The following is an 18,308-nucleotide window of genomic DNA, read 5'->3' on the forward strand; positions in this document are numbered from 1 at the left end:
ATTGTGTATCCACCTTATTGGGGGATATATTAGCAGGACAGACACCTCAGATTGAAAGTGGGGGAATTTCAAATTTACGACACGATGAAAACATGTTATTTCATTTGAAAATACCCATTGGTTCAAGGCTAAGATAACCAAGCCTGATGTATGACATTAGGTGTGGAGCAGTTAAAGAGGCAGCTTGGCAAAAAGGGTTTTTTGTTACACTCCTGCAAACTTCAAAGTCCTGCATTTTGCAAGGCCAAAGCGTCTGTTCAGCAGGCTCAGTTTTTGTAACTGCAGTCAGGATCCTGTCCTCCCAAGCCCAGGCATAAAGAGGTGAGCAGGGCAGGGGCAGGTCTCCCAGGACTGAGAGCCAAGATGCTTTCCAAATTCTCCATCCTGCAAAGAAAGGCGTGTGAGTGAGTTACTCATGTGCCCCTGGGAGCAAGGGCCCCTGTTTACTAGCCAAATGTTTTAGGGCCTGTATGTGGGCTGAGAGTGTCTAAGGCTAGGATGATGCTCCTCGCAAGCGAAGTGTTTGGCAGACCCACCTTCTCAAGGCAGCGCCATGATCAGGCAGAGGACGACAGGCCCAGTGTTGCACAATGGCTGGTTGTGCAAACAACAGGACGTGCCCCTCCACCTTCCCTACCTCAACCTTGTCAACGGCAAACTGATTGCTCTTTTGCAACCTCATGCCAAGGTGGTGTTTGGTTGGGTCAACACAACATGTAAACGAAAGGTCCCTTTTCCGGCTTGCAGTGTGACATTTCCCTCCTTTGCACCGGCATCTGGAGCAGCTGTTGCTATAAAAGGAGCTGTGATCCTGTCCTGAGCCGGCTGTGTCTTACACACCAGCAGCACAGACTGCACGTACAAGCTTCGCAGCTATCGAACAGACGGTGCGGCAGCCCAGAGCCATCTCCAGCCTCGCAGAGCCCCTTCTGGCGGATTTAGGGTAGTTGCAGGCCAATGTGCCAAGCCGTATTGCTCCTCTGTGGCTTGCTCCAAATCTGAGACCCGACAGGCTAGATCACAGGGCGTGGAGATGTCCAAAGGGACTCCTTAGGACTGTAGGGAGGCCTGAGGCAATGTGCGTTCACCTTGCAGGACTTTGGTCTGGAAGGTGAAACTAGATTTGCCCCAGCTCTCGGTTTTTACACTCGACGGGGAAAAGGGATTGTGAAATGTTTGGAACGGAAAGACACCAGTTTGCCTTCCACTGCTGCTCTGCCCCACATCCTGGCATAGCTTCTAAGCCATGCCCATATACTGTTGCTATGATTTATTACTCACCCTTTTCCCCCCTAAGGTCCCAGGGCAGGTTAGAACAATTAAAGCACAGTTCAAAACGGTATTAAAATCAGTTCAAAACAACTTACACAGGAATCAGGTAGCTAAGAACATACACCCCAAGCAGTAATTAGTTGTATCTTCATTATCCTCTAGGAGCTCTGCCAGATCCACCTCTGGCGGGAGGGAGTTCCACGACTTAGGGGTCACCAGACCCAAACGTCTGAGGATGGTGAAACAATCCAGTGTGCTGTAGTAGTTAAGAGTGTCAGGATTCAAATCCACACTTGGCTAGGAAGCTTGCTGGGTGACCTTGGGCTGATCACTGCTGCTCAGGCTAGCCTACCTCTCAGGGTTGTTGGAAAACCAGCTGCAGCACCTTGCACTCCTTGGAGAAGAAGGTGGGATCAAAATGGAATGACTGAATGAAATGAAATAATTGGGAGGGCACCCTCTGCTGATCTTAACACCCAAGAGGGTCTGTAGGGAAGGGGAAAGTCTTTCCCGTATTTGGGGCCTGGGTCATTTAATCTAACATGAGCACTTTAAACTGGGCCTGGAAATGAACTGGCAGCCAGAGCAGCTGTTTTAAAATTGGAGTAAACCCATGCTTATTATTTTTTTTGCAGTAACCTTACTAAGTTGATGTCTTGCAAACGCTTTGCACTGTAATTCCCACCAACCAGTCTATATCCTGGGAGTTGTAGTCCAAAATATCTGGAGGGCGTCAGTTTGGGGAAGGTTGTCTAGCCCGACGGTACTCCTGGCAGTGACACATTTGAGTCTCACAAAGAGATGAAACTTTGAGAAGAGTTGTCTGTGGAGCGGACTAAGAGGGCATCTGATCTAGGGGCTCCTAGTCTGTTTCCCCATTGTAGAAGGTGCTTTGTACAGACGAAAGAAAAGAATGCCATGTTCTAACACCTTTTGTCCTGTAGATGGCACTGCAGCACTGCTCACGGAAACATTTCCCCACTTCTAGCAAAAAGTTAAGGCATTTGCAAAGGGGAAATGCTTTATTATTATTATTATTATTATTATTATTATTATTATTATTATTATTTTATTATTACATTTCTATGCCACCTTTAACTTCCAAGTATCTCAAAGTGGCATACACGGTTCTGTTCCTCCCCATTTCATCTTCACAACAACCTTAGGTTATTTTCCAGGTGAAAATTAATTATCAGTGGTTGGGTTTGCTAGTGGTGCCTTTGACCCCAAGGCATGGGGGGGGAGCCTTTTTGTGCAATCTCCATACTGCAAGCCTCTGGTAGATAACCTTTTTTTAAAATCTGAGGGCCTTCTTCCCTTCTGGACAACTTTCTGGGGGCCGCATGCTGGGGGAGGGGGCAAAAAGGAAAAACAGAGAAATGAACACGAAGTTTACATTTGTGCAGTAGGATAGTTTCTACACACATCCACACACCCCTCTCTGTTTTGCTTCCAGGCGAACAGGCATTATCAGAGTTCAATGATATTTTCCAGCCAGGCAAAAATTCTCAAGGTGGGTGCAGAGCAGGTTCATTCAGAAAATAATAATACATCTATCCACAATAGTTAGATGATTTCTGATTTTAACTTGTTAATCATATGTACAATTTGCTGTAAACCAGTCTGAGAATTTTTTTTAATGAGAAGTGGCATATAAAGAATTTTATAAATAAAAATACGGATGCAGTATAATAAAACTGCATCCGTTAAACCATCCCAAGTAAAAGAGCAATAAATCAGAATAGAATTTTGGCACCAGCGAACACCAGGCCTGAGAGAAAAGGTTTGACCAGGCAACAGGAGCTCACAAGGGTTATAGCCACCCAAGACTCTGGGAGGAGGGCATTCTGCTGTCAGGATGTGACAATGGAGATGGAACAGAGGAAACTGCCTAATACAGAGTCAGACCATTGATCCATCTAACGCAGCATTGTCTACCGTGCACTGACCGGCGGCAGCTTGGCAGGATTTTAGGCAGGAGCATTTCCAAGCCTTACCTGGAGAGCTCAGGGGGTGGACCTCTGACCTTCTGCCTTCAAAGAGATGCCCTCCCATTATGCTATGACCTGTCCCCTGGCTCACAAAGAGCACTCAAAACAACTTTGTAGGACTGGGTCCTTATCAAAGTGATCTTCCTGGTTTGGGGCCAAAATATCTGAAGGATTACCTGCTTGTACTTTGATATCACCGCCAGAGCCCTTTTCTGATTATCCGTGCCATCTGAGCTCCAATGGGTGGTTACCAGGGAAAGGGTCTTTTTGGTGGTGGCCCCTGGATTTGGAAAAATCTCCCCGAACAGGCTTACCTGGCACCCACTCTGATGTCTTCCCAGTGCCAGGTGAGGGCTTCTTAAAACCTTTGTCGATCTGTTCTCTCTTTGCATGCATTATTTTCATGCTGCTTTAAGAGACATGCTGCACTGAACTTATGTTTACGCATTAGTCATTTCACTGCACTTTGAAATAATATATTGTTTAGGTGCCCTGAACCAACTTGTTTGAAAGCTGGATCATAAACCTTAGCAACAAGCAGATAAATTGGGGGGTTACCCTATGAAACTGAGGAGCGAAAGGCACAGAACAGACAGATTGTAAGTAATATATCACACAAAAACCTTTTGTTAATTTAGCTGCGCTGCTGAAATTGATCATGTTTAGTTCGCATCCCATTTTGTCTTTAATAATAATAATAAATAATAAAATTGTATTTATATCCCGCCCTCCCCATCTGAAGCTGGGCTCAGAGAGGCTAACAACAATAAAATGATACAACATTCTAAAATCATTTCATTATAAAATTAATTCAAATCAGATTAATGGCAACCATTGGGCTAGAGTTCTGTGAGGATTGCCAAAGGAGGGAGTCAGGCTGTGTCCTGGCCAAAGGTCTGGTGAAACAGCTCTGTCTTGCAGGCCCTGCGGAAAGATGTCAAGTCCCGCAGGACCCTAGTATCTTGGGACAGAGCATTTCACTAGATCGGAGCCACAGCCCAAAAAGCCCTGGCTCTGGTTGAGGCCAGCCTAACCTCCCTGTGGCCCAGGATCTCCAAGATGTTTTTGTTTGAAGACCGTAAGGTCCTCCGCGGTGCATACCAGGAGAAGCGGTCCCGTAGGTACGAGGGTCCTAGGCCGTATAGGGCTTTAAAGGTTAAAACCATCACCTTAAACCTGATCCTGTACTCCAGAGGGAGCCAGTGCAGCTTTGTCTCTAAAGAGGGGTGCAGGCCCACAGAGGGGTGCATGCATGCAAACCTAGACAGTTGTGTAAGTGCCACCGAGTGATGTCACACAGAAGAGCTAGAAAGCAGAGACACGGAGGGCAGACGAGGAATCTGATACCCTGATTTGCAAGGCATAATGATTAAGAGTAGGGGACAGATTTAGGATGTGGAAGAACACCTGCTGTGCCAGTTTAGCAAAAACAAACAAACAAACAAAAACCACAACAACACCCCTTCAGCACAGGAGGAGGTGCTTTCCAGGGAATTGGACTGATTTGCAGCCAAACCTCTGGAGCAGTGGGACCAGATTAAGTTATTGAACGAGACGGTTCAGGTTTCATCCGTACAGCAGATGCAAGTCTGGGCACAGAAATGAGATCATTCCTGCTCTGTTTCCCCCCCCCCTTAGGGAGTCAGAGGCTGTTGCAATAAATGCCTCCTCTTCGTGAGAAATTCCATAACAGAGGCAGAGTGCAGCACTCAAGGCTTTTCAATCCACCTGCAGTTCTGTGGAAAGCCTTACGGCGTATCACTCAGGCTATGTAAACATTAGTGGCTTAAAACGCAGTGCGTTTAAAGTTGCATTTGCAAAATGTTATGCACACTGGAGATCGGGACGGGGATGTCTTCACCTGATGCGCGTGACCTGTTTGGTTTCCCCAAACCTGCAACCCCACCATACTCCTATTCATAAAGCCGTCATCTAGGCGTGTGCAACAGCTGTCTCAAATGCACACACCTCGGCTTAACTGCCGAGGGAATGTGGCTTACCTTTTCAACTCGGAGGCAAGCCAGTTTGAAGGAAAACATACCCAACAGGAGTATTCTTCAAGCAACTATAGGACTGATGTGGATTACGGATAATGTCGTGCGTACTTGGCTTCAAACAACAGCGATTGGAGCACACTGGAGACAATGCAAAAGTTAATGTGCACACAATCCTAAGGCTGTGAAGTCTGGGATGTTTTTGTAAAAGCGAAATGGGCATGCTGCAATGGGAAGATCACTTGCACAAGCCTAATTAAAATGAATGAGAGCTGTGAGAGAGCACACTAGTCATTCTGTTCGAGTCCCCTTCATTTCAACCAGGACTGGAGAAAGTTTGCTGGACTGTGCCGAAAGCTTCTAGTCATCGTGTCTGTAGAGTTCTTTGGAAATGCCTGGAATAAAATTGGCATTATGGGGCAAGATCTTCTAGATCAAGGATGGGTGACCTTTGACCCTTCCAGTGATGGAGGACCATAACCCCCCACCATTCCTGGCAACTGGCTCTTCTGGATGGAGCTGATGGGGGTCTTGGGCCCAACCACATCTAGAAGGCAAGAGGGTGACAAATGGCTGGCTTGTTCGGTATAGGACTGTTCTCTGAGTCGGCCAGAGATGCTGGTGTTTTTCGGGAATCATCACATTTGAACTGAGACTGACTACCTACCTACCTACCCATCCATCCATCTATCTATCTATCTATCTATCTATCTATCTATCTATCTATCTATCTATCTATCTCTATCTATCTATCTATCTATCTATCTATCATCTATCTATCTATCATCTATCTATCTATCTATCATCTATCTCTATCTATCTATCTATCTATCTATCTATCTATCTATCTATCTATCTATCTATCACCTATCTATCTATCTATCTATCATCTATCTATCATCTATCTCTATCTATCTATCATCTATCTATCTATCTATCTATCTATCTATCTATCTATCATCTTTCTATCTATCGACTCCCACTCCCTAAAGACCTCCCCACCCCCACCTTGAAAACTATTCATGTTTGTGAGGTGCTAACTGAAACAGGTATCCATGTTTATTTAGCAAGGCTGAGATATTTTCCAGGCTGCTACTGGATTGGAATTGTTTTTTAAAAAACGTTTTAAAGATTTTTTTTTAATTGCTGTTTGCTGCCCTTAGGGTAGGGGAGCGCAGGATATAATGTATCAAATAAATAATATAGTGCTCCATGAAAAACAAACAGCCTCTAAGCAGTTTACCAAAAATACAGTAATATAAGATATCAATTTAAAAAACAGCGATTAATAGCAAGATGTTAAAAACAGTAGACGTAATAAAATACACGGGGCAGGAAAGGTCATCCTGGGTGAATCGAAACTTTTGCGGTCTGGCCGTTGGAGGCCGCCGTTTCGCGCCTGGATGGAGAGCTCCCCCAGCCCCTGTTAAGATTCACGGCGCGCCCCCAAACCCCTTAAGCCTTTGAAATCTGGATCCAAAACCCAAAGAGCCATTAGCTATTGGCGACCAGTCAACAACTTCCCCGTCGGCATCATCCTAGGGGTGGGAGTGGGCGGGGGGCGAGTTGCCCCAAGTGCGCGTCTCGCCGGGGCCGGAGGATGCGGGGATACAGGAATGGCTGGACCACTCCGGCCTGGCGCCGCCGCCTCCTCCTCCTCCTCCGGGGGCTCGCCCTTCGCCTGTCCCGACGGTCTGCGCAGTCATCGCCGCCTGTTACATAACCCGGGCAGTGACTTAATGAATGGGGGAGGTTTGCCACCCCACCCCCTCCTTTTGGGCACAAACTCACGTTAACCCCTTCCTTCCAGCTCTCCCCGGGCCGCCTCGGTGCGCCCTGGGCGCAGAAGAGAGACCCCTTGAGCCAACCCCTCTCCGTCCTCTCCCTGGCCCTCGGCGCCCCCACTTTCCGTGATCGGACCCCCCTCCCTTGCCCGCTCGCCCCGCGGCCCCCCACTTTCCCCTTTCCTTTGTTTTGCAGAGCCGAGGCTCCTTTAAGGGAGGCGGCGGAGGCGGAGCGAAGCGCGAAGGGAACAAGGCGACCCACGCTCCGGGCGACTTTGGCCAGCCGAGCCGGGCCGGGTGGCGCAGAGGCCGCGGCCGGGCGGGGAGGGCGACGCTCGGGCGCGCCCGCAAAGTGAGGAAGGGGCTGCTGGCAAAGGCGATCGAGGGGGAAAAGTTGATTTTTAAAAATTTGGGGGTACTTTTTGGGGAGCAGGAAAGCGGGTGGTTTTTTTTTGCGGGGGGACTCTTAGAAGGGGAGCTTGGAGGAGGAAGGAGGGCGCTTTGCAGGCGTCAAGGTGGAGAGGGGGGCCGGACGGAGCGCCCGGGGGGCCGGTCGGGGAAAGGAAGAGCGGCTGGAACAGGGGAGACTTCGGGGCGCAGGTGACAGAGCAGGAGAGGGAGTTTGTGGGGCTGGAGAAGAAGGGGTCAGGTGTCCCAAGGTGAGCATTCGGTGGGGTGAGCCGGCTCCCCCTTGAGCCATCCGGCGGCCGGAGGTGCGGGCCAGGCGAGGGCTTTGCTGCCAGCAGGAGGCGCTGGGACTGGGGCAGGGGGTCCAGGAGGCGTGGGGCTTGGCGGTGGGGGTCCAGGAGGAGGCTTTGGGGGCGGGGGTGCAGGAGGAAGTGCTGCGTTGCGGGGTTCAGGAGCAGAGTCAAGCCAGGGGGAGAGGAGAGCCCCTTGGGGGGTGGGCAGGGGGAGGCCCTTGGCTGGGGGGCCTTGGGGCTGAGCAGGAGGAGGGCGAGGAGTGGCTGCAGAGTGGGGTGGGGGAGAAGCGGGTGAGGACCCCCCAGGAGCCACCGGGGCAGGTCCAGTGGGCAGGCGAGAGGCGGCTGGCAAGGGGCGCTGGAGTGCAGGAAGGGTCAGCTGGCCAGCGGCCGGAGCGCTGTGGGGTGGAAGAGGAGCACCCGCCTTTGGGTGAGGTCTGGGAGGAGAAGGGGGAGCAGGAGGAGCTGCTTGGGGGTCTGCGTGGAGCAGGCTTGCTGGAGGAGCAAGGTCTGGGCCAGGCAGGCCAGGAGGAGGAAGGCCCGAGCCTGGGGGGCCGCCAGGAGCAGGAGGGGCGGGCCGGCTTGGGCCAGGAGGTGGGCCTGTGGGGCCAGCACCAGCCCCATGGCGAGAGGGATGTGAGCCCAGCGCCAGGCCTTGAGCCCGAGGGGCAGGAGGTCCGGCAGGCGGTGCAGCACTCAGCCTCTCAGGAAGGGGGCTTGGGCCAGGGGGTGCAGGAGGTGGGGGGGCTGAGGCGGGGGGTGCAGGAGCAGCGGCAGGAGCTGGGCGGCTTGGGCTGGGGGCTGCAGGAAGGGCAAGGGAACGCGGGCAGGCGGCAGCCCCTGCAGGGCTAGGAAGGTGCTGCCAAGGAAAGGACCCCCCCTTCCCAGAAGATCCAGGCCAGCGGACCCTGAATGCTCAATCAGGGCCGGTTTGAAAACTGAGGGGCTCTCGGCTTTCCCTGCGAAAAGGACCCTGGATCTGCTGCAAAGGGGGCAGAATCTGTTCCCGTTGTGGCAGAGGCTGCTGAGAGGTCCTGCCTGGGCTCAGTGACCCTTGCCATCGCCTTTCTTTCATCCACAAGTCTCCTTGCGCAGCTTTCCCCGCCGTTCCTGGCCTTCTGTGCATCCTTTCCGCTCCAAGTCCTGGAAGTTTGAACACTGTGTATTGCAAGCTGTTCTGTGTGTGTTTCTTCCTACTTCTGCATGGACTAAACCTACTGCAGGAACGTCTTCCCTGCGGAAACACGAATCCCTGCAAATTCCTAGAAGTTGCATGAAGTCTTAAGCCCTTGCGGTGCATCACAAACGCCTTGTTCACCCCTCTGCTTTTATCTGGATTATCCATCAGCAGCCTCTTTCTCCGCCAGAGATCTTGGCTCTGCAAATTCCCAGCAGTGTGCCATGCAAAAGAGAGCAGGGGGGGCCTCACGATGGGTCGTAAACCTCAGCCCTGATGTTCAGCATCCCTGTGTGGTCCTGTGGATTGCCGCAGCTGCTCCTGATGTCCTCCTCGCGTGGAGTTCTGCGCAGTGTGCGAGTTGCCAGCCTGGCCACCTAACAGCTCCCTGTGTCTCTGCCTGCTCTGGAAAGCCACAACAATGTTATCTCACTGTTTGCCGGATTAACAGCAGCAGCTCTACCTGAGCAGCCGCCTTGGCAGCGTGCGGCCACGAGAGAGCGCATGGTCCCTGCCAGTGTGCAGCAGCCAAAGCAACCGAGAGAGGTTGTCTGCGTGTGTCAACAACACTCTCTCGGGCCTCCTGGCGTGTAAGATCAGCAGCGGCGGCAGCTGGCCAGCCCAGCAAAACAGAGTGTGCACACTGCAATTTCTGGAATTCGTTCCTCTCTCTGCTGGAGAGCAGATGTGGGATCTCCATGGCAGGACAAGGAGATAAAGGGCCGCAAGGGAAGGCAGAGGCTTTGGTGGGTAAGTGAAATGCCGGTGGGGAGATTGGGGGGGGCCCTGAATGATCCACCCCCTGTTGTGTAGAGTTCCTTGTCTTGTCTGTTCAGGCAACAGGCAATCGCTCACTATACTCTGATCTGAAGGTTGCGTCGGTCAGATCGGACTGACTGAAGCCATATCTACAGCCTGTTGAGGAAGGAAGTGGGTTCCTGTGGGGTGCTTTTAAATGATATTTTATGAAATGTTGGCTCCACGGCTTGCAACACGAGCGCAAAACCTTGTAAACTACTTGTAAAAGGAGGGTTTGGAAAGCTCTCCGAATTTCTGTGGATTATAACAGTACGGAAGAACATCTTATACTAACAAATAATCTGCAAGGGGGATGAACAGACCCTGTATCTCCTCCTAACCCCCCCCCATACAAACTGCTTCTCTTCTCTCATAAACAGTTCTGTCTTGGAACGGATAAACGTACTGCTTTGTAGAGGCAGATTTGTGGTGTCCACAGAGTCCACAGGGTGTTGCATGGGTAGCAGAAAGTGGACTGGGGGGAAGTCATAGTCAGAAACATCTGAGGTGGGCACCAGGTTGGGGAAGGGGCACCAGGGTGGGCTTCTTCCGGGCAGGCTGGTAGATGAAGACGCCTGTTTCAGACCTGTCAAGAGCTGCACAAACCGGCCCCTGCAGAATTTGGCTTTTGGCATGAGCTTCCGTTTGAAACTGGAATGAGAAAAAAGTTGTTGGTCCTCATTATACACAATTTAACATTGGCAACATGTGGGTGCTTTGCTAAGAGAATTTGGCTGTCTCTGGTACAGGTTTCCTTTTCTTTATGGATCTTAGATTTGGCATGCGCCAGTCCCAAGTACCCTGCCTGTGTGGCATAAAATGCTGTGATTCCCCCGTTGCATTGGACTAGATAACCATTTGGGTGTCTTCCAAATCTGCAATTCTAAGATTCTGTGAAATGCTTGCATATTTCCCCCTGAACAGCGTGTGGCTATACCGGTAGCTCCTTGCTCTGTAGCGCAGGAGGATTCCTGGCTACTGATAGCTCCGGAGCACTCAAGCAAGCGAGCCAAGCCACAGGACCAAACTAGGCCTGATTGCTCTCCACCTGCGTTCCCTGTTCTCCTCCCCAGCAGGGCAGTTTGCCTCCTTCTCCCCAGGCTCCCTTTCCAGTATGAAAACTGGAGACTTCTCTCCCTACTTCACGCGTGAACAGGGATGGCGTTTGAAGAAGCGATGGTGGGCTGCCTTGTCCTGTGTTTGACTGGGCAAATTAGATCAAGAGGCCCGTTTCAACCCTTGCAATTTAGCGGCGATCTCAAGATTTCATAGAATTGTAGAGAAATGCAGGAATCTCAACTAAAGCAGCCCAGTCTTTGTCTCTCTTTTATTTATTTATTTTTTGAGAGGGAGAGAGAGTTGCCTGAACTTTATTTGCACGAAACCCGTGTCAACTGGCAATCGATAAAGGGCAGTAGGCCTCTTGCTCCTGCGGATTTTGGACTTTGGCATAAGCTTCAGGTTGAAATTAGAAAGGGAGAAAAGTCAAGTGGTTAGTCCTCATTGTTTTGTGCAATTAAAATAACAACAAGAGCAGGTGGCTGCTTTGCTAAGAGTTGAGAATTTTGTTGTCCCTGGTACAGATTTTATTTTGGTTTTCTTTAAGCGTCTTAGATTTGGGGTGTCCCAGTTCCAGGCCCAGTCACCCTGCTCTTGTGACTTCCAATGTAGCCTGTCAGGGTCCTCCTGCCTGTGGGGAGGTAAGTTCTGTGATGGCTCTTGCAGTGAGTGAAGGTGGGAGCTGGTGGGAGCTCTTCAGAGCCGCTATGCCCTTGTAAATGGCTTGGCAGTCACGCTGCCTTCCTGAGAGTTCAGTTGCGGGATGGATTAAATTCCTGCATTTAGCTCCCAGGTTGACCCAGCTGCCTGGCCTCTTGAGCTGCCTTGTGTCCTTGGCGGAAAGGGCAAAGGGAGGATTAGGACCTGTGGCTTGGGGAATAGATTCAGAGAACTTGGGAGGGACCCCAAGGGACATCTAGACCAACCCCCTGTAATGCAGGAATCACAGCTGAAGAATCTCTGGCAGACTGCAACCCAGGCTCTGCTTAAAACCCCCCGAGGAAGGACAGGCCACCACCTCTCGCGGGAGTCTGTTCCACTGCCAAGCAGCTCTTACGGTCAGAAAGTAGTGCATGCACACGAAAGCTCAGACCAATAACAAACTTAGTTGGTCTCTAAGGTGACCCACGCGGGTGGCGCTGTGGGTTAAACCACAGAGCCTAGGGCTTGCCGATCAGAAGGTCGGTGGTTCGAATCCCCACGACGGAGTGAGCTCCCGTTGGTCGGTCCCTGCTCCTGCCAATCTAGCAGTTCGGAAGCACGTCAAAGTGCAAGTAGATAAATAGGTACCACTCTGCCGGGAAGGTAAATGGCGTTTCTGTTCGCTGCTCTGGTTCACCAGAAGCGGCTTTGTCATGCTGGCCCCATGACCCAGAAGCTGTACGCCAGTTCCCTCAGCCAATACATAATAATAATAATAATAATAATAATAATAATAATAATAATAATAAATTTTATTTATATCCCGCCCTCCCCAGCCGAAGCTGGCTCAGAGCAAGATGAGTGCTGCAACCCCAGAGTCATCTGCGACTGGGTCCCTTTACCTTTACCTTTAAGGTGCTACTGGAAGGATTTTTTTTTATTTTGTCAGAAAGTTCTTCCTGATGTTTAGTCTGTATCTCCTTTCTTCTAACTTGAAGCCATGGGTTCGAGTCCTACCCTCCAGAGCAGGAGAAAACTCCCTCCTCCATGTGACAGTCCTCAAGATGTCTATCGTATCTCCTCTCAGTCTCCTCTTTTCCAGGCTAAACATACCCAGCTCCTTCAACCGTTCCTCATATGGCTTGGTTTCCAGACCCTTGATCATCTTGCTTGCCCTCCTCTGCACACCTTCCAGCTTGTCAGCGTCCTTCTTAAATTGTGGTGCCTAGAATTGGACACAGTATTCCAGGTGTGGCCTGACCAAGGCAGAATAGAGCAGTCCTATTACTTCCCTTGAACTGGACACTAGTCTTCTGTTGATGCAGCCTAGAATAGCATTAGCCTTTTTTGCTGCTGCATCACACTGTTGACTCACGTTAAGCTTGTGGTCCACCTAGACCCCTAGATCCTTTTCACACATTCTTCTGTCTCCCATCCTATACAGTCATACCTCGGGTTACAGACACTTCGGGTTGCGCGATTTCGGGTTGCGCACTATGCCAAACCTGGAAGTACCAGAATGGGTTACTTCCGGGTTTCGGCTGTCGCGCATGCACAGAAGCGCGAAGCGCAAGCCGCATGTGTGCAGAGGTGGTGCTGTGGGTTGTGGATGCTGCGGGTTGCGAACGTGCTTCCTGCACGGATCACGTTCACAACCCGAGTGTCCACTGTGTTTGTGCACCTGGTTCTTCCTGCCTAAGTGCAGAACCTGACACGTGTCTCTATTTAAATCCATTTTGTTACATGTGGCCCAATTCTGCAACCGATTAAGGTCATCCTGATCCTATTTTCTCAGGTATTAATTAGCCAGTCCTCCCAGTTTGGTGTCATCTGCAAACTGGATGGAATCATAGAATCATAGAATCCTAGAGTTGGAAGAGACCACAAGGGCCATCGAGTCCAACCCCCTGCCCAGCAGGAAACACCATCAGAGCACTCCTGACATATGGTTGTCAAGCCTCTGCTTAAAGACCTCCAAAGAAGGAGACTCCACCACACTCCTTGGCAGCAAATTCCACTGTCAAACAGCTCTTACTGTCAGGAAGTTCTTCCTAATGTTTAGGTGGAATCTTCTTTCTTGTAGTTTGGATCCATTGCTCCGTGTCCGCTTCTCTGGAGCAGCAGAAAACAACCTTTCTCCCTCCTCTATGTGGCATCCTTTTATATATTTGAACATGGCTATCATATCACCCCTTAACCTCCTCTTCTCCAGGCTAAACATGCCCAGCTCCCTTAGCCGTTCCTCATAAGGCATCGTTTCCAGGCCTTTGACCATTTTGGTTGCCCTCCTCTGGACACGTTCCAGTTTGTCAGTGTCCTTCTTGAACTGTGGTGCCCAGAACTGGACACAGTACTCCAGGTGAGGTCTGACCAGAGCAGAATACAGTGGCACTATTACTTCCCTTGATCTAGATGCTATACTCCTATTGATGCAGCCCAGATGGGCTTCCCCTGAATTCATTCAGTTATATAACAATGTCGAACAACACCCTGCAGCACCCCACTTGTCACTTTCTCCCCAGGGTGATGAAGACCCCTTGCTGAGCACGCTTTTGGATGGTCAGCCAGCTACAAATCCTTCTAACAGAAACATTGCCTAGCCTGAATTTTACCAGCCTCCCCGCAAAAATATCATGGGGAGGGGGGCAGCCTTTGTCGCATGGCTTGGTTTCCAGAAAGGTTTGCTGGTTTGTGCTGGAATCTCACCCATGAAATAGTGAGTGTGGGAATGTTCAGGGATGCAGCAGAGGGTATATTGTTCGATTATAGCCTTTTCAACTTGTGTAAACAAGTTCACAATTTAGCAGAGTAACATTCCCCTTTTTAAACTCGCAGCGGATGCGTTTGCTCAGGCTCGCTAAAGCCTCTATAATAACTGTTCTGGTATTTCCCCCTTATTCCCTCATAAAAGATAGGACATGACACCTATAAAAAGGTTTACTCACACATCATTCTGTTCACAATAGGATCCCAGAAGGCAGACTTAGCTTAGAAAAGTAACATACACCTGGAAACTATCTCATAAGAAGACAGTCCCTTTGTCCTCTCTTGGCTGGAAGAGAGCATCTTTGGCTAAGCAGATGTTGCTTCTTTGATGCATGTAGTCAAAAAGAGAGAGATGGCTGCCCTGCCCTGTGCTTTTGTCGTTACCTGCACAGGTGAGGCCACACCCACCTCTAGTCACATGCAGAGGAAGTCTGTCCCAGCTCAGAGGGAAACAGGAAGTTTACCTGCTGGCTGGACAAACATTCCTCCCCATGTGTAAACATGTTCACTCTAGGAATGTTGTACTTGACTGCTCTTGTGTTTCACATCCCACAGCGAGAAGCCTGGAAGCGGCTCTCCTTCCTCGGAGGTTTTTAAGCAGAGCTTGGATGGCCACCTGCCATGAGCTGAGATTCCTTGCATTGCAGGGGGGTTGGGCTGAATGACCTTTGGGGGTCCCTTCCCAGCCTACAACTCTATGATTCTAAGCCTGCTTTTCTTCCCCCCACAGCAATGTGCTTTGACCTCACACAAGCCCACATCCCACCCAACGTGGCGCCACTGGAACATGTTGTGTGGGGAGGGGGACACATGGTTCCTGTTGATCAGAGCCCTTCTGTTCTCCTGGGTCTCCAGATGTTGTGCAGATGGTGCCCCAAAGCATTTCCTCTCCATTCTCTTTTCTTTTCCTCCCTTTGTTTCCCCTTCCGTGCTCTGGGCCACATCCAGGCTGGCGGTCGGAGGCGGCTGTGCCTGAGAAAGTGCTGAGCGACTTTGGTGAGCCTCCAAAGAGAGAGGCAGATTGCTGGCAGGGGAGCTTCTCGTTTCGGGGGTCCAGAAATGGCACAAAGTGGGAGGTTTTTTTGGGTGCCGTTCTGCCAAGGAAAAGTGCAATGCAGGAGGAGCAGTCAGGACAAAGGATCACAGCTATCGTATTTTTCGCTGTATAGGACCCACCGGACCATAGGATGCACTGGACCATAGGAGGGGGAGGATAGGAAAAAATAAATTCTCCCCCTCTCTGCTCAGCACCCCTTCAGCGAAGCGACAGGAGAAACGAAGCCCCTTCCATTTCTCCTCCCACTTCGCTTAAGGGGCGCTACACAGAGAGGGAAAACTGTGCAGCGTCTCTCCAGCAAAGCGAAGCCTGGAGAGCAAGAGGGATCAGTGTGCACCGACCCCTCTCACTCTCCAGGCTTCAGGCGGCTATCCGCAAGCCTTCAGAGCGCAGCGGGAACTCCCGCTGCGCTCCGAAGGCTTGCGGATAGCTGCCTGAAGCCCCCGGAGCGCAGTGGGAGTTCCTGCTGTGCTCCAGGGGCTTCAGGCGGCTTCAGCGAAAGCAACGCGAAGCCTCCAGAGCGCGGGGGCAGCGCTCCCTCTGCGCTTCGGAGGCTTCGCGTTGCTATCGTTGAAGCCAAGGAGCCTGCATTCGCTCCATAAGACGCACACACATTTCCCCTTAATTTTTGAAGGGAAAAAGTGCGTCTTATAGAGCGAAAAATACAGTAAGTTCTGTAAAACCAGAACTTGCCTGTTGGCGTTCGACAAAAGATTGTGGGGTGGATTATGATCTGTCCAAAACCTTGCCATTTGCTGCCCTTGGCATAATTCCCGAAGGCCTTGCAAGAATGTAAGAAGTGCCTTTTGGATCAGGCCATTGGCCCACTGAATAGGGCTAGGAATGACAATAATTATGATGATGATGATGATGATGTAGAATTTGTACCCCTCCCTTCCTGCCAAAGGAGGCCAGGGCAGCAGGAATGGAAAGGCTCTTTTCTAACGGTGCTAGAGAGCCATGGTTCGTTGGAGGAGACCAACCAGATGTTGCCCTCCAGATGTAGATGGGCACCAGCCAGGCTGGCCAATGGTGAAGGGCGATGGGAGCTGCAGCTGAACAACATCTTAGGGGGAACAGGTTGGGAAGGCTGGTGCAGATGATCTTGGGACATCTGCGCTCTGTTTTGTGACTCCTAACACATTATCTTGAAATTAATGTGATTATTTATTCAATTTATATACCGCCCTTTATCCAAACATCCCAGGGCATTGTACAACATTATGAACATACAGTGGTACGTCGGGTTACATACGCTTCAGGTTACATACGCTTCAGGAGTCACCACTGAAAAGGCCCCGTTCTCTGAAACTCTCTGGGATGGGGGTCATTGAGAAGGGCCCCAGATAACAAGCTCAGGGTCTGAGTCGGTTCGTATGGGGAAGGGCAGTCTTTAAGGTACAGTATTGAGATCCTGAGCCGTGTTGCATTTTATTCCCTATGATGTTGTGAGCCACTCATTGTTCAGCTGTGGAAATGGGCACAACAAAGAATTCTTGATGGCACTCTTCTGAAGAGCCTGAGTTTTTTTTTTTTTTGGATAAATAATATTTATTAAAATTTTAAGGGTTACAAAAAGCAAAATAAGAGTAATAATACCATATTAAACAAAAGCAAAACAACACATCACAATAAGAGAAAAAGGAGGGGGGGGAAACACAAAAACAAAAACAAAAAACACGACTAATCTTCCCAACTTATCTTTCATTTGCTTGTTTCCTTGACCTCCTCACACCTCCCTTTTTTGTATTCTAATTCGATTAACTATTTCAGCAAATCCTTTCCATCTTTTCCAATTTTTGTTCTGTAATTTATCTCAGTATAATGTAACTTTACTTTCCCTCCTTTCACCAATTTTTTTTTAACCTTATTTTAACATTAAAACTAAAATACTTATATATGCTTAACTCCTTATAACATTTCTGCTAAATCCATAAAATATCAATCCGCCATTTTTCTATCACTCATTAATTTTGCGATATTTCTATATATAAACCTTAAATTTTCCATCTTCTTCCATCAACTCCTCTCCCTGGTTTCGGATTCTGCCAGTCCTTTCCGTCAATTACATATAGTCCATCAACCTGGAGATCTTATGTCCGAGGCCTGAAGAGCCTGAGTTAGCCTTCCCCAACCTGGTGCCCTCCCCATGCTCCTGCACCATGGCTGCTGTTGTCCCTGACCCATTGGCAGCGCCAACATCTAGAGGGTACCCCCCGGCCTGGGAAGGCTGAGCCCCTGCCGGAAAGCTGGCATCCGAGCCTTATCTTCTGCGGAGCCCATTCTGTCCAGGCTTTGGGCAGGGCCCCCGCCTGGCCCGGATGCTTCGAAAAGAAACAATCAGCGAGGGAGGAAGGCCCTGGCGATAACGGCATTTGGTTGTTCTGTTCTGTTCCGTTAATCACTCTCTCCCACTCTCTGCTGATAACCAAAGTTGCAGGAGGCAGCGATGGGGGCTTAGGGTCACCCGTGGGAATCTGGTACATTGGCTGGGGGAAGAGGATTTGGCGATGGATCGTGGCTCACCGGCAGAAGGTCCCAGTTTCAAATCAGAGTTAGAAATCAGCCAGGTGCGTTTTGCAACTGGCACAGGTCCAGTTGTGGCCGCATGGAAATCTCTGGGTGCTGGGCTGGTGACTGGGGAAAGCAAAAAGAGAAGGATCTGGAATATTTCCCTTGAAGGATTGTTTTATTTGATGTGGTTTTTTTCAAGAGATCTACCAAGTTCAAATAATTTTTATTCATTTTCCAAACAAATTTTATACAGTCAACAAATTATTTTACACTCATTCTTCAATTTTTGACTTCTCTCAGTTTCTCTGTCAATCTTTCATAAAATTTCTATTTATTGACTCATTTCTAAACATGATATTGCCTTTCCCAACTCCTTTTCCTCTTACTCTCTTTTTTGCAATATTTCTTACTATCTCACAGAGTCTCTTCAAAACCAACAAGCGTTGTCTGTACATCACATATATTTTTCAGATATTCAGATATACTCTGGCTTCTCCTCAGATCGTAGAAATCTTTCGCCTTTTTATTTGATGTTTTAATGGGTGCTAAACTG

The 18,308-nt window shown here is 49.7% G+C and overlaps 1 protein-coding gene across 1 annotated transcript in view; it reads left to right on the plus strand.

The window, feature by feature from the left end:
• Positions 1-8,829: 8,829 nt before the first annotated feature.
• The window catches only part of TNK2 (tyrosine kinase non receptor 2), a 110,684-nt gene continuing 101,205 nt past the window's right edge, over positions 8,830-18,308 (plus strand). The window contains exon 1 of the mRNA XM_081910816.1: positions 8,830-9,669. The gene's annotated coding sequence lies outside the window, so the exon portion shown is untranslated. The remainder of the gene's footprint in view (positions 9,670-18,308) is intronic.

This window comes from Podarcis melisellensis (genome assembly GCF_964234715.1).
Source record: "Podarcis melisellensis genome assembly, chromosome: 5".
NCBI lineage: Eukaryota > Metazoa > Chordata > Lepidosauria > Squamata > Lacertidae > Podarcis > Podarcis melisellensis.